This window comes from Podarcis erhardii (genome assembly GCF_964252035.2).
Source record: "Podarcis erhardii genome assembly, chromosome: 7".
Classification (NCBI taxonomy): domain Eukaryota; kingdom Metazoa; phylum Chordata; class Lepidosauria; order Squamata; family Lacertidae; genus Podarcis; species Podarcis erhardii.
The window spans coordinates 90,528,001-90,541,171 of record NC_138511.1 but is presented as its reverse complement, the minus strand read 5'-3'; the positions used below and the strand labels follow the sequence as shown (position 1 = coordinate 90,541,171).

Genomic DNA, 13,171 nt, shown 5'->3' with positions numbered 1-13,171 from the left:
TCATAAAGAGGCGGACACCACTAAACGACTAAACAACAACAATCCTTCCTTGTTACAGATAGGTAGCCGTGTTGGTCTGCCAATCCTTCCTTGTTTTGGGAACGCTATACTGTTGTCATCAGAAGAGTCCTTCACGATCACAGACCCTCCCAAGTGTCCCGATTTCCCAGGGACAGTCCCCGGAATTACAGAAGCCGTCCCGGTTTCTGTGCTATTTCTTTGGCCCCAGACTGTCTCTCTTGCCCTTTCAGAGGGGCATCCCTATGTTTTGTCTGAGATATGTCTGAGAGGCCGCAAATAGGGTGTCTCTTATTTTCACCCGAGGAATGTTGGAGAGGATGGGCTCATTCCAAGGGCCCATCTCATCCAGCATCCTCTTTGCAGAGCAGCCAACCAGAGGCCTGTGGGAAACCAGCAAGCAGAATTCAAACGCAAGACTCCACGCCTGCAGCTTCCAGCAACTGGCATTCGGTTGGTAGAGCATGAGACTCTCGATCTCAGGGTCCTGGGTTTGAGTCTCACTTTGGGGAAAAGATGATTCTCGTGGCCCCTTTCCAAATCTACAAATCTGTGATTCTGTAGAGCTGAGAAGCACTGCTGCCTTCTAGGCAAAACATAGCTATTGTGGCTAGTAGCTCTCCTCCATGAATTTTTCCATTCTTCTGTTAAAGTCACCTGAGGAATGTGGAGAAAAGCATTGTAGGGGAGTGACTAAAGGGTTAAGAGACACTTTATGAGGTTGACAGTGATACCTTGGTTCTCAAACACCTTGGTTCCCAAACGCCGGAAAACCAGAAGTAAGTGTTCTGGTTTTCCGAACTTTTCCAGAAACCGAACATCTGATGCAGCTGATGGCTATTGTTTCCGGGGCACCTGCACCAATCAGAAGCCATGCCTTGGCTTTTGAACTTTCAAATGGACTTCCAGAACAGAAGTTATCTAGTTATCTCTAGTTATCTCTCACATGGACTACTGCAATGCGCTCTATGTGGGGCTACCTTTGAAGGTGACTCGGAAACTGCAGTTAATCCAGAATGCGGCAGCTAGACTGGTGACTGGGAGTGGCTGCTGAGACCACATAACACCAGTCCTGAAAGACCTACATTGGCTTCCAGTACATTTCCAAGTACAATTCAAAGTGTTGGCGCTGATCTCTAAAGCCCTAAACGGCCTCAAAGGTCCAGTATACCTGAAGGAGCGTTTCCACCTCCATCGTTCTGCCCGGACACTGAGGTCCAGCTCCGAGGGCCTTCTGGCGGTTCCCTCACTGCAAGAAGTGAGGTTACAGGGAACCAGGCAGAGGGCCTTCTCGGTGGTGACGCCTGCCCTGTGGAACGCCTTCCCATCAGATGTCAAGGCAATAAACAACTATTTTACTTTTAAAAGACAACAGAAGGCGGCCCTGTTTAGGGAGGTTTTTAATGTCTGATGCTGTATTGTTTTTAATATTCGGTTGGAAGCCGCCCAGAGTGGCTGGGGAGACCCAGCCAGATGGGTGGGGTATAAATAAATTATTATTATTATTATTATTATTATTATTATTATTATTATTATTATTGGCGCTTTTGTTTTTGCTATCTATTTTGCATTTTTGTTTTAGACGCTTTTTCTGTTCATTCATTTTTGTGACTGTGCGGAACCCGTTTCAGCTACTGATGGATTGAATCTGCGACTGTGGAAATGGATAAAAAAGCCCCCCATCAAAACAACGACTATCATCAGCACATTTTTAATTTTTATCATCTACAATACTACCTTATTTATTTTATAGTACAGTACATTGATTATTGCTTTCGTTTTATGGATCGACGGTCTCGTTAGATAATAAAATTCATGTTAAATTGCTGTTTTGGGGGTTGTTTTTAAAAGTCTGGTACGGATTAATCTGTTTTGCGTTACTTTCTAGGGGAAAGCACGCCTTGGTTTTGGAACGGACTTGCAGAACGGATTAAGTTTGAGAACCAAGGTACCACTGTACAGACATATACAGCGGGCTTTGTCACATGGCCAAACGGGGGTGTGGCCTACTGCAATGAACCCGCCCCCATTTTGGTCACATGCACAGGGCTGCAGTGTTTGGGAAACTTAGGAGGAAGAGAGAGAGGATGTCATTTTTGTGGACAGTGCAAACTTTTTGCTGATTTGGTTCTCCTTTTATTGCCAGGCTTGAGCCGACGGAGTTTGGGGGGTCATTATTAAGAAACGGCTTGGTTCATGTTATCCTTTACTCGTTCTGGAAAGAAGCATAGCTGTCAACTTACAGATTTGAAAATAAGGGACCAGCAGCCTCGAAAATAAGGGATCAGCAGCCAAAATAAGGGATTTTCCAAGGGGCACAGGTATGTTCAACTTCTGAGCCCCTCCGAGCCAAAGGCAGAAAGCCCAGCCAGCAGCCAAATGAAGCCTCAAGCGGTGGTTCCCACAGCGCAGCAACCCGGCAAAGGGGACGCAGCCAGGGAAACCACCGTCCCCTCTCCGCTGGGAAGCGCTGAGCAAAGGCGAGTCCCCAGGCAACGTAGCCGATTTGATTGGCACAAGGCATGCAAGCTCCACCCCCCAGTCGCTCTTAGACTCCTTATTGGGTGAGCAACGCAGCCAAGCAACACAGTTGGGGCCTCCCTCCTCCCTGACCGGCAGAGAGTGAGGGAGAGGAGCTGCGTCCATTGAAACCCGGGAAATTTAAGGGACATCATCAATAAGGGACAGCAGTGGGACACGGCGCTGGGATAAGGGGGTTTCCCGCCAAATAAGGGACAGTTGACAGCTATGGAAAGAAGCCACACAGACACAGACAGACACCCCTTTTTAGGGAGCTTCCCGGTGCCACCCCGTCCATCGCTGGTTTCCAACTTTGTTTATTAGAAAATTGCGGAACACGGTTTAGAAAAACGGGAGCGAGCTTCGTAGAAAAGAAAAGCAGGGGGTCCACGAGTGAGAATCCAGTAGAAACAGCACATGGGTGAGACCTCGGCAGGCGCAGAGCCCAACTCTCCCACCCCACGGGAGGCGTGAAGGAGGGTCCGGGGCAGGGGCTGCTGGCTCCACCCCTCAAATTGTGATGGCAGCACCATTGTGATGGGAGAGAGAGCGGAGGAGTGATGTGCAGTCCGGATATTCAACCTGGGGAGGGAGAGAAAATAGGAAAAGGCCTTTAGATCCCGCAATGCTCTGAAATAATAATAATAATAATAATAATAATAATAATAATAATAATAATAATAATAATAATTTATTATTTATACCCCACCCATCTGGCTGGGTTTCCCCAGCCACTCTGGGCGGCTTCCAACAGAACACTAAAATACAATGACCTATTAAACATTAAAAGCTTCCCTAAACCGGGCTGCCTTCAGTTGTCTTCTAAAACTTTGGTAGTTATTTTTCTCTTTGACACCTGGTGGGAGGGTGTTCCACAGGGAGGGTGTCACCACTGAGAAGGCCCTCTGCTTGGTTCCCTGTAACTTGGCTTCTCGTAGCGAGGGAACCGCCAGAAGGCCCTCGGTGCTGGTCCACAGTGTCCGGGCAGAACAATGCGGGCAAAAGTCACAGAAAGCAATTTTTGGGAGACAATGTGAAAATCTTCCCCTATAAGAATCTGGGCTCTTCCTCTCTCCTCTAGAGGAGGTGCAATGAAGCTGAATGCTGAAATATTCAGGACAGGTAGCACAACGGAATTCTTCACGGAGGACGAACTATGGAACTCACTGCCACATGAGGCAGTGACGGCCACTGACCTGGATAGCTTTAGAAGAAAATTAGACATGTTCATAGAGGAGGCAGCTATGCTTCTGAATATGAGTTGCTGGAAACCGAAGAGGAGAGTGTGGGATGTGAAACACAAGAGCAGTCAAGTACAACCTTCCTAGAGGGAACATGTTTACACATGGGGAGGAATGTTTGTCCAGCCAGTTTGTCCTCTGCATGTGACTAGACATCGGCGTGGCCTCTCTTTTTGACTATATGCATCGAAGAAGCAACATCTGCTTAGCCAAAGATGCTCTCTTTGCCTCCAGCCCAGAGAAGACAAAGGGACTGTCTCCTTAGGAGATAGTTTCCAGGTGTATGTTACTTTTCTAAGCTAAGTCTGCCTTCTGGGATCCGATTGTGAACAGAATGTGAGTGAGTAAACTCTCTTTATACTTTTATAGAAGACTGGTCGTGTCTTATCTTCTATGAGGGAATAAGGGGGAAATACCAGAACAGTTATTATAGAGGCTTTAGTGAGCCTGAGCAAATGTATCCGCTGTGAGTTTAAAAGGGGGGATGGTACTCTGCTAAATTGTGAACTTGTTAACACAAGTTGGAAGGGCTATAATCAAACAATATATCCTCTCCTGCATTCCTGAACATTCCCACAGGTTTTAGGTTTTCGTTGCTCTGAATCTAGATCTCAGAAGGCAGACTTAGCTTAGAAAAGTAACATACACCTGGAAACTATCTCATAAGGAGCCAATCCCTCTGTCCTCTCTTGCCAAGAGAGGATCTTTGGCTAAGCAGATGTTGCTCCTTCGATGCATATAGTCTAAGAGAGAGAGAGATGGCTGCCCTGCCCTGTGCTTTTGTTGTTACCTGCACAGGTGAGGCCACGCCCACCTCTAGTCCCATGCAGAGGAAGTCTGTCCCAGCCCAGAAGGAAACAGGAAGTTTACCTGCTGGCTGGACAAACATTCCTCCCCATGTGTAAACATGTTCACTCTAGGAAGGTTGTACTTGACTGCTCTTGTGTTTCACATCCCACAAAACCATGCAATGAAACCATTAAAAAGATAAAAAAAAACAAGTTTCTTCGTAAGGGAGCCATTCCACTCCCTCTTTTTGTTTCGGTCACCCTTTTCTGAACCTTTGCCAACTCCACAATATCCTTTTTGAGATGAGGCGACCAGAACATTGCCCTCCATATTATTTTGGGCTACCACCAGCCCCAGCTGGCACTTGCCCCAAGGCATTGTGGGAAAAGAAACATGCCACGTAGCACAAGATGGCTGACAGAATGGTCAAAGCGGCCCCCGTGCTTTCTACCCACAATGCCATGGGGTGATGGAACTCCTGGGGCACTGTGTTCGGGGCAGGCTTCGCACTCGGTACCAAAATTGCCCTTCTGTGTGGCACAGCGGCAGAATCGCAGACCACCCAGGCGAACCGATGCGTCGCATTTCGAAAACGGGACCCGAACTCACCTCCCAGCCTCTTTGCGTGCCCCCCCTGGCAGCCCCAGTTCAGCCCCCGATCCAGTCCACGAAGGCAGGACTTTGCTCCTGCTGCTGATTCGCTGCCTGGCGAGAGGCCGGGAGGTTGGAGGGACGCGCAATAGGAGTGAGCTGCAAGTCCCAGGTCCGATCTGAGGAAAGAAAAGGAGAGAGCGCTTGTTTTAAATCTGAGAGTGGGGTGGTTTAAGTCCCCCTGGGAGACCGTTCCTCAAAAGCCATGTGCCCAGAACTGGCTGAATAATAATAATAATAATAATAATAATAATAATAATAATAATAATAATAAATAATTTATTATTTATACCCCACCCATCTGGCTGTGCTTCCCCAGCCACCCTGGGCGGCTTCCAACCAAATATTAAAATACAGTAATACATCAAACATTAAAAGCCTCCCTAAACAGGGCTGCCCTCAGATGTCTTCTAAACGGTTGGTAGTTATTTTTCTCTTTGACATCTGGTGGGAGGGCGTTCCACAGGGTGGGCACCACCACCAAGAAGGCCCTCTGCCTGGTTCCCTGTAACTTGGCTTCTCGCAGGGAGGGAACCGCCAGAAGGTCCTTGGAGCTGGACCTCAGTGTCTGGGCAGAACGATGGAGGTGGAGATGCTCCTTCAGGTATTCTGGGCCTTTGAGGCCGTTTAGGGTTTTCAAGGTCAGCACCAACACTTTGAATTGTGCTCGGAAACGAATTGGGAGCCAATGTAGGTCTTTCAAAATTGGTGTTATGTGGTCTCGGCAGCCGCTCCCAGTCCCCAATCTAGCTGCCGCATTCTGGATTAGTTGTTGTTTTCAGGTCACCCTCAAAGGTAGCCCCATGTAGAGCGCATTGGAGTAGTCAAAGCGGGAGATAACCAGAGCATGCACCACTCTGGCGAGACATGGGAGGGCAGGGAGGGTCTCATCCTGCATACAAGATGGAGCTGGTAGACAGCCGCCCTGGACACAGAATGGACCTGTGCCTCCATGGACAGCTGTGAGTCCAAAATGACCCCCAGGCTGTGCACCTGGTCCTTCAGGGGCACAGTTACCCCATTCAGGACCAGGGAGCCCCCCACACCTGGCCACACCCTGTCCCCCCAAAACAGTACTTCTGTCTTGTCAGGATTCAACCTCAGTCTGTTACTCCTCAATTAGGGAAAGGCACTTGGCACATGCCCAGAGTTGTCTTAGAAATGTAGAGTCAGGTGGGACCCGCCAAAATCATCTAGACCAACCCCCTGCCATCCAAGATTTCCTGACAACTCATAGAATTCTACCATTCTGCGATGTGTTTGATGTGTTTGATGTGTTTGATCAACAAAATCTTTGAAAAACCAATGAATATATTTTTTTAAAATTGTTTTCCCCAAACTGCAGTTAACCCCCCCCCCACAGTGCTATGGTTCCCACCCTTAACAAAACTAGAATTCCCAGGATTCTTGGCAGAAAAAATGATATGCTTTAAAAGCATGGCCATCCCATGCCAGGCTCAATTCGGTTTAGCTTTTAATGCGTTCTTCTCTCGCTCTCTTCTGTTATTTGGGTTATATGGGTAAGATTTAATAAAAAATACTTTTTCCCTTTTTCTTTTAAAGGCCCAAAGGCAGGAACGGGAAAAGAGCTTCCTGGAGGCAGGCTTGAAACCAGCCCTGGTCTTCCATCCCTCTGCGAATACAGATGGCTGAAGCCTTTTCCATGCCCGCTATATTCAATTACCCTGCAATAACCCGTCCGCTATTGATTTAGAAGCCAAGAGCGGGGTTGGTCTGGGCACTGAAACTCATATATATATGAGCAGCGAGCGCAATTCTCCACGTACTCATCTTTCTGTGGACAAAATGATGTCACCAACCCACAATGGGGGGGGGGGTGTCAGCAGCGGCATCAGCCTGCTAGGGGAAAAGAAACTCTGAAGCTTGCAGAAGTACAATGGATGGATTGAGGTTGAATCCTGATAAGACAGAAGTACTGTTTTGGGGGGACAGGGGGCGGGCGGGCGTGGGGGACTCCCTGGTCCTGAATGGGGCAACTGTGTCCCTGAAGGACCAGGTGCGCAGCCTGGGAGTCATTTTGGATTCACAGCTGTCCATGGAGGCGCAGGTTAATTCTGTGTACCAGATTTGCAGAAGCCGTCCTGGTTTCTGATTGGATCCTGGAATACCCCGCTTTCCATTAGGATGTCCCTATTTTCGTCGGAGAAATGTTGGAGGGTATGGTACTGGAATCCTGCGCTAGAATGTGCCACACAAACCTGCAACATCTGCCTGCCAGAGGAACATCAATATCTACAGATATCTTAAAATAAACGGTAAAGGTAAAGGACCCCTGGACGGTTAAGTCCAGTCAAAGGCGACTATGGGGTAGCAGCGCTCATCTCCCTTTCAGGCCGAGGGAGTCGGCGTTGGTCCACAGACAGCTTTCCGGGTCATGTGGCCAGCAGGACTAAACCGCTTCTGGCGCAACAGGATACCATGACGGAAACCAGAGCGCATGGAAACACTGTTTACCATGGGTAGGCAAACTAAGGCCCCGGGGCCAGATCCGGCCAAATCACCTTCTCAAACCGCCCACGGACGGTCCGGGAATCAGCGTGTTTTTACATGAGTAGAATGTGTCCTTTTATTTAAAATGCATCTCTGGGTTATTTGTGGGGCATAGGAATTTGTTCTTTTTTTCCCTTCCAAAATATAGTCCGGCCTCCAACAAAGTCCAAGGGACAGTAGACCGTCCCCCTGCTGAAAAATTTGCTGACCCCTGGTCTCTATCGTGGGTAGGCAAACTAAGGCCCGGGCATAGGAATTTCTTCATGTCCCCCCTCCCAAAAAAATATAGTCCAGCCCCCACATGGTCTGAGGGACGGTGGACCGGCCCCCTGCTAAAAGAGTTTCCTGACCCTTGGTTTAAATTAAGATGAAGCATGCTGCCGTGAGCTCCTGGAACAGTGGCATATCAATGTAAAGATCTGGTTAATATTTCAGAGATTAAAAGAAGAACAAGATTTGTATCTTCACTGGGCTTCATTTTTGCCAATGCCAGATAGGGTTGCCAACTTTTGAATTGGCCTCTGCGCCTCTGCCTTTCATGATAGCTTGAATGTGGCTGTCTCTCTGCTTTAAAACACCAGCTTGATCTCAAGGAATTTAACCAGTGATTGGGAGTAAGTTCATTTTTTAAAAAATGCCGCCAGCTGAAAACATTTATGATTCGAGAAACCTACCCAGATATTTAGAGAGTTGATGTGAGTTTTAATCTGCTTTTATTGTTATTTTAACTTTTCAAAAGTCTTAGGTCATTCTTGTTAATCTTTCTTTTTGATAAATTTATTGTCTTACGTTCTCTGTAAACCGCAGTATCATAGGCACCTAAGCAAAGCCTGTTGAATCAGGCCAGCGGCCCATCTAGCAACAGAATCACAGATTCGAAGAGTTCTTAGGGACCCCCAAAGGCCATCCAGACCAACCCCTGGCAATGCAGGAATCTCAAATAGATTGTACCAAACCCGCCAAGTGTCCCTATTTTCCAGGGACAGTCCCAGATTTACAGAAGCCGTCCTGGTTTCTGATTTGATCCTGGAATACCCCGCTTTCCATTAGGATGTCCCTATTTTGGTCAGAGAAATGTTGGAGGGTATGGTACTGGAATCCTACACTAGACTAGAATGTGCCACACAAACCTGCAACATCTGGCTACCAGAGGAACATCAATATCTACAGATATCTTAAAAGGTAAAACCAAAGGACCCCTGAGAGTGAAGTCCAGTCAAAAGTGACTATGGGGTTGCGGTGCTCATCTCGCTTTCAGGCCGAGGGAGCCGGCGTTTGTCCACAAACAGCTTTCCAGGTCATGTGGCCAGCAGGACTAAACCACTTCTGGTGCAACGGGACACCGTGACAGAAACCAGAGCGCATGGAAACGCTGTTTACATTTCCCGCTGGAGCAGTACCTATTTATCTACTTGCACTGGTGTGCTTTCAAACTGCTAGGTTGGCAGGAGCTGGGACAGAGCAACGGGAGCTCACCCCGCCGCTGGGATTCGAACCGCCAACCTTCTAATCAGCAAGCCCAAGAGGCTCAGTGGTTTAAACCACAGCGCCACCCATGTCCCTCTATCTCAAAATATCCGAAGGACTGTCACATGGAAAACAGACCCGAACTAATGGATTCAAATGATGAAAAAGGAGATTTTGACTATGCTATAGGAACGGCTTTCTGCCAGCCGTTCAACAGTCAAACACCCTTGGAAAGCGGCAGACTCTCCTTCACTGGAGATTTTTAAACAAGAGGTTTTGTGTCCGACTGCCAAGGATTATTTAGGTCCAATTTCTGCGTCACAGGGGGGCTGGACTAGATGACCCTCGGGGTCCCCCCCAACTCAACAGTTCTAGGATTCCAAAATGCATTATCAGCAGCAGCTGCGCACTGCACAATCCTTTAGTCTGCATGCACAGACATGCCCCACTCTGAAATTCAACTTCGGAAGGCTCCAGGGGACTTGACATTGTTAAGAGAAGCGCTGAGATATTGCAAATGGAAACGTCGGCAACAGGATTTGGGTTGCGGATGCTGTTGTTCCAAAGAACTTTATTGGATTTTCCCCAGCCATGGGTAAATCCAGATTAAATTGGTGGAGAGGGAAAGAAGCAGTGTTGTCTGTTATTATTGTTTTATTGCATCTCTGTCCCAACTTTTTCTCCGAGTACCTCAAGGTGGTTTAACGTGGTTCTCCCTCTCCTCATTTTATCCCCACAACACCCCTGCGAGGTAGACTGGACTGAGAGGCATCAGCTGGACCAAGGCGGTGAATTTCATGGCTGAGGGGGGTGGGATTCGCACCCTGGCCTCAAATGTCCTGGTCCAGGGGTCAGCAAACTTTTTCAGCAGGGGGCCAGTCCACTGTCCCTCAGACCTTGTGGGTGGCCGGACTATATTTTTTTGGGGGGATGAACGAATTCCTGTGCCCCACAAATAACCCAGAGATGCATTTTAAATAAAAGGACACATTCTACTCATGTGAAAACATGCTGATTCCTGAACCGTCTGTGGGCCGGATTTAGAAGGCGATTGGGCCACATCCGGCTCCCAGGCCTTAGTTTCCCTACCCATGTCCTAGTTCAGGGGTGGCAAAGTTTACTGGCCATGGGCTGAATCACTCCCACTGGATCGTCCGTGGGTCGGACCAGCGCAGCGCAATGCCAGAAATCACGTCTGCTCATGTTGATGGTGCCGGAAATCGTGTCTGCGCATGTTGATGATGCCGCAAATCGCTTCTGCGCATGCCCAGACACCGGAAATCGCGCCTGCACAGAAGCGATTTTCGGCGTCTGGACATGCGCAGATGCGATTTCCGGAGCCGCTCGGCGAGTCCCCACACCATGCTGTGCCGGTTTAGCACAGTGCGTGGGGGACTCACCAAGCGGGCGACTCGGTTCGGGGGCCAGTAAAACGGTCTTCGTGGGCCATATCTGGCCCATGGGCCGCACGTTGCAGACCCCCGTCCTAGTCCAACGATCTGACCACTACATCACACAGGCGGGTTTTTTGTTGCACAGAATAGCAAAACTCTTGCGCACATGGGGAACATCCTTCCCACTAAAAATTTTAAAAACTCATCTGTAGAGAATTTACCCCCTTCCGCAGGACAAATGCAACTCACTCCAACAAATGGGGTTGTAGAAAACGACTCTACGATTCTGCAGGGGCGCCGACTTATAAAAAATGTTGGGGGGGCGGGGGCCCATACCAACTTATAAAAAATATTGGGGGGGCCCAAGACCTCCAAACCGCTGCTGCTGGGGGAACGAAAGGGGAGAGCCCTGGGCTGCCCCGACCTTAAGTGAACCTGTGAGGGCCCGCCCTTTGCGGCAGCCGATTGGCTGCCGCCGCGGGCGGTGAATATTAATGAGCTAGGGGGAATCCCCGCTTCTCGCGGGGCTGACGCCAGCCCCGCAAGATTGTTGATGGGTCGAGAGCCCGCAACCCCACCCCCTCTCTAGATCGGGAGTGGCTTTGTTTTAATTCGTCAAACAAGGAAAATAAAAAATACCAACATAATTTTGTGATTTTACAAAGCATAATATAACTAATAATTTTTTTAAATTATTGGGGGGGCTGAGCCCCCCCAAACGAATTTTTGAGGGGGCTCGGGCCCCCTCAGGCCCCATGGAGTCGGCGCCTATGCGATTCTGTGATTCTATGGCATCACTAAAAATAGACAGATTTACTGGAAAAACCATGGGACTGTTCCTAATAAATGCATTTGGAAGATGGACGGAATAAGGCTTGGAGGGACAGCTTCAATTGCTAAATTTATGGGGCTCAGGCACAGCTGTCAACTTACAGATTTGAAAATAAGGGACCTGCAGCCTCGAAAATAAGGGATCAGCAGCCAAAATAAGGGATTTTCCAAGGGGCACAGGTATGTTCAACTTCTGAGCCCCTCCGAGCCAAAGGCAGAAAGCCTAGCCAGCAACCAAATGAAGCCTCAAGCGGTGGTTCCCACAGCGCAGCAACCCGGCAAAGGGGATGCGGCAAGAAAAACCACCGTCCCCTCTCCGCTGGGAAGCGCTGAGCAAAGGCGAGTCCCCAGGCAACGCGGCCGATTTGATCGGCACAAGGCATGCAAGCTCCACCCCCCCGTCGTTCTTAGACTCCTTATTGGCTGAGCAACGCAGCCAAGCAACACAGCTGGAGCCTCCCTCCTCCCTGGCCGGCAGGGAGGGAGGGAGGGAGGGAGGGAGGGAGGGAGAGGAGCTGCTTCCTTTGAAACCCGGGAAATTTAAGGGACATCATCAATAAGGGACAGCAGCAGGACACGGCGCTGGGATAAGGGAGTTTCCCGCCAAATAAGGGACGGTTGACAGCTATGGGCTCAGGCTACTGCAAAAATGGATGGACATAGGAAGCAGAAATAGGATTTGGGCCCATGGAAGAAAAAGACCATCCCAGCCATGGGGAACATCATTAGAACATAGAGGAAGAGTCTACACTATGGGATCAGTTGAATGGCCCACCTAGTCCAGCCTCCTGTTCTCACAGTGGCCAAATACCCCTAAGAACCGAGGGATCCAGATAGACTGCGTCGAGACCTGGAGGTTCCATACGAAACTAAGAAGAGTCTGGTTGCAAGCGCAGGCCAAAGGTCCACCTAGTCCAGGCGTCTGTTCCCACAGTGGCCAACCAAATGCCTCAATGGGAAACCCACAGGATTCGAACACAAGGCCCTCTTCCCCTCCTGTGGCTTCTGGCAACAGGGATGCAGAAGCATCGCTGCTTCTGACCATGGAAGCAGAGAACAGCCGTCCTGGCATGCAGGGTGGATAAAAATAAATGTTTTTTTTTAATAATAATAATAAAGAAATTGTATTTTTTAAAAAAATTAATCAGATTTTTTTATTTTAATCAGATTTTTTTAAAAAAGAATGGATTTTTTAAATAAAATGCTTTCAGAGGAAAAAATATTTCTAAAGATAGTTTTCTATTTAAATTCCTTTGTAGTCCAAAGGTTATTCATCAGGAAATCAGGATTTTTTAAAAGTTTTCCTTGTGTGCTTAAAACTCAGTCTAAGGTGTGTGTTTTTAAAACCACCTCAGTTAACAAACATGGATACATGCACTATAATGTTACTGCTTTAGTTAAATGTTTAAATTGCTATTAAGGAAATGGTTGTTTTTCTCCTTCCGATAAAGTACAGCAGAAAAGTTGTCCAAATAGAAACAGTTAACTTATTAAACCTCGCCATAATTTCCTAATTATCTGGTCTACGTACTTCTAATCGTATAACCAAATCAGTAATTTTTGATAGAACCGTAAAAACTACTCTGAAAATTTATCGTTCCTTCATCTGGTTGTAAATATTAAGATTATAGCAGCAAGAATGAGTCTGGGAAAAAAGAGAGATTTAAATCAAGCCTTACTGACTAATGATTTAAAACGTGATTTAAAATGTGATTTAAATTGATTTGATTTAAATCAAATCCACCCTGC

General features: G+C 47.9%; 1 protein-coding gene and 1 long non-coding RNA gene across 2 annotated transcripts in view; one reads left to right on the top strand and one right to left on the bottom strand.

Annotated features, from left to right (window-relative positions):
- Positions 1 to 13,171, top strand: part of LOC309346275 — a 303,343-nt gene that overhangs the window by 17,364 nt on the left and 272,808 nt on the right. The window lies entirely within an intron of this gene.
- Positions 2,795 to 13,171, bottom strand: part of LOC309345689 (leucine-rich repeat and fibronectin type III domain-containing protein 1-like protein) — a 73,922-nt gene continuing 63,545 nt past the window's right edge. Inside the window, exons 5-6 of the mRNA XM_081868985.1 lie at positions 5,178 to 5,338; positions 2,795 to 3,120 (exon numbers count right to left, since the gene is read on the bottom strand). The gene's annotated coding sequence lies outside the window, so the exon portion shown is untranslated. The remainder of the gene's footprint in view (positions 3,121 to 5,177; positions 5,339 to 13,171) is intronic.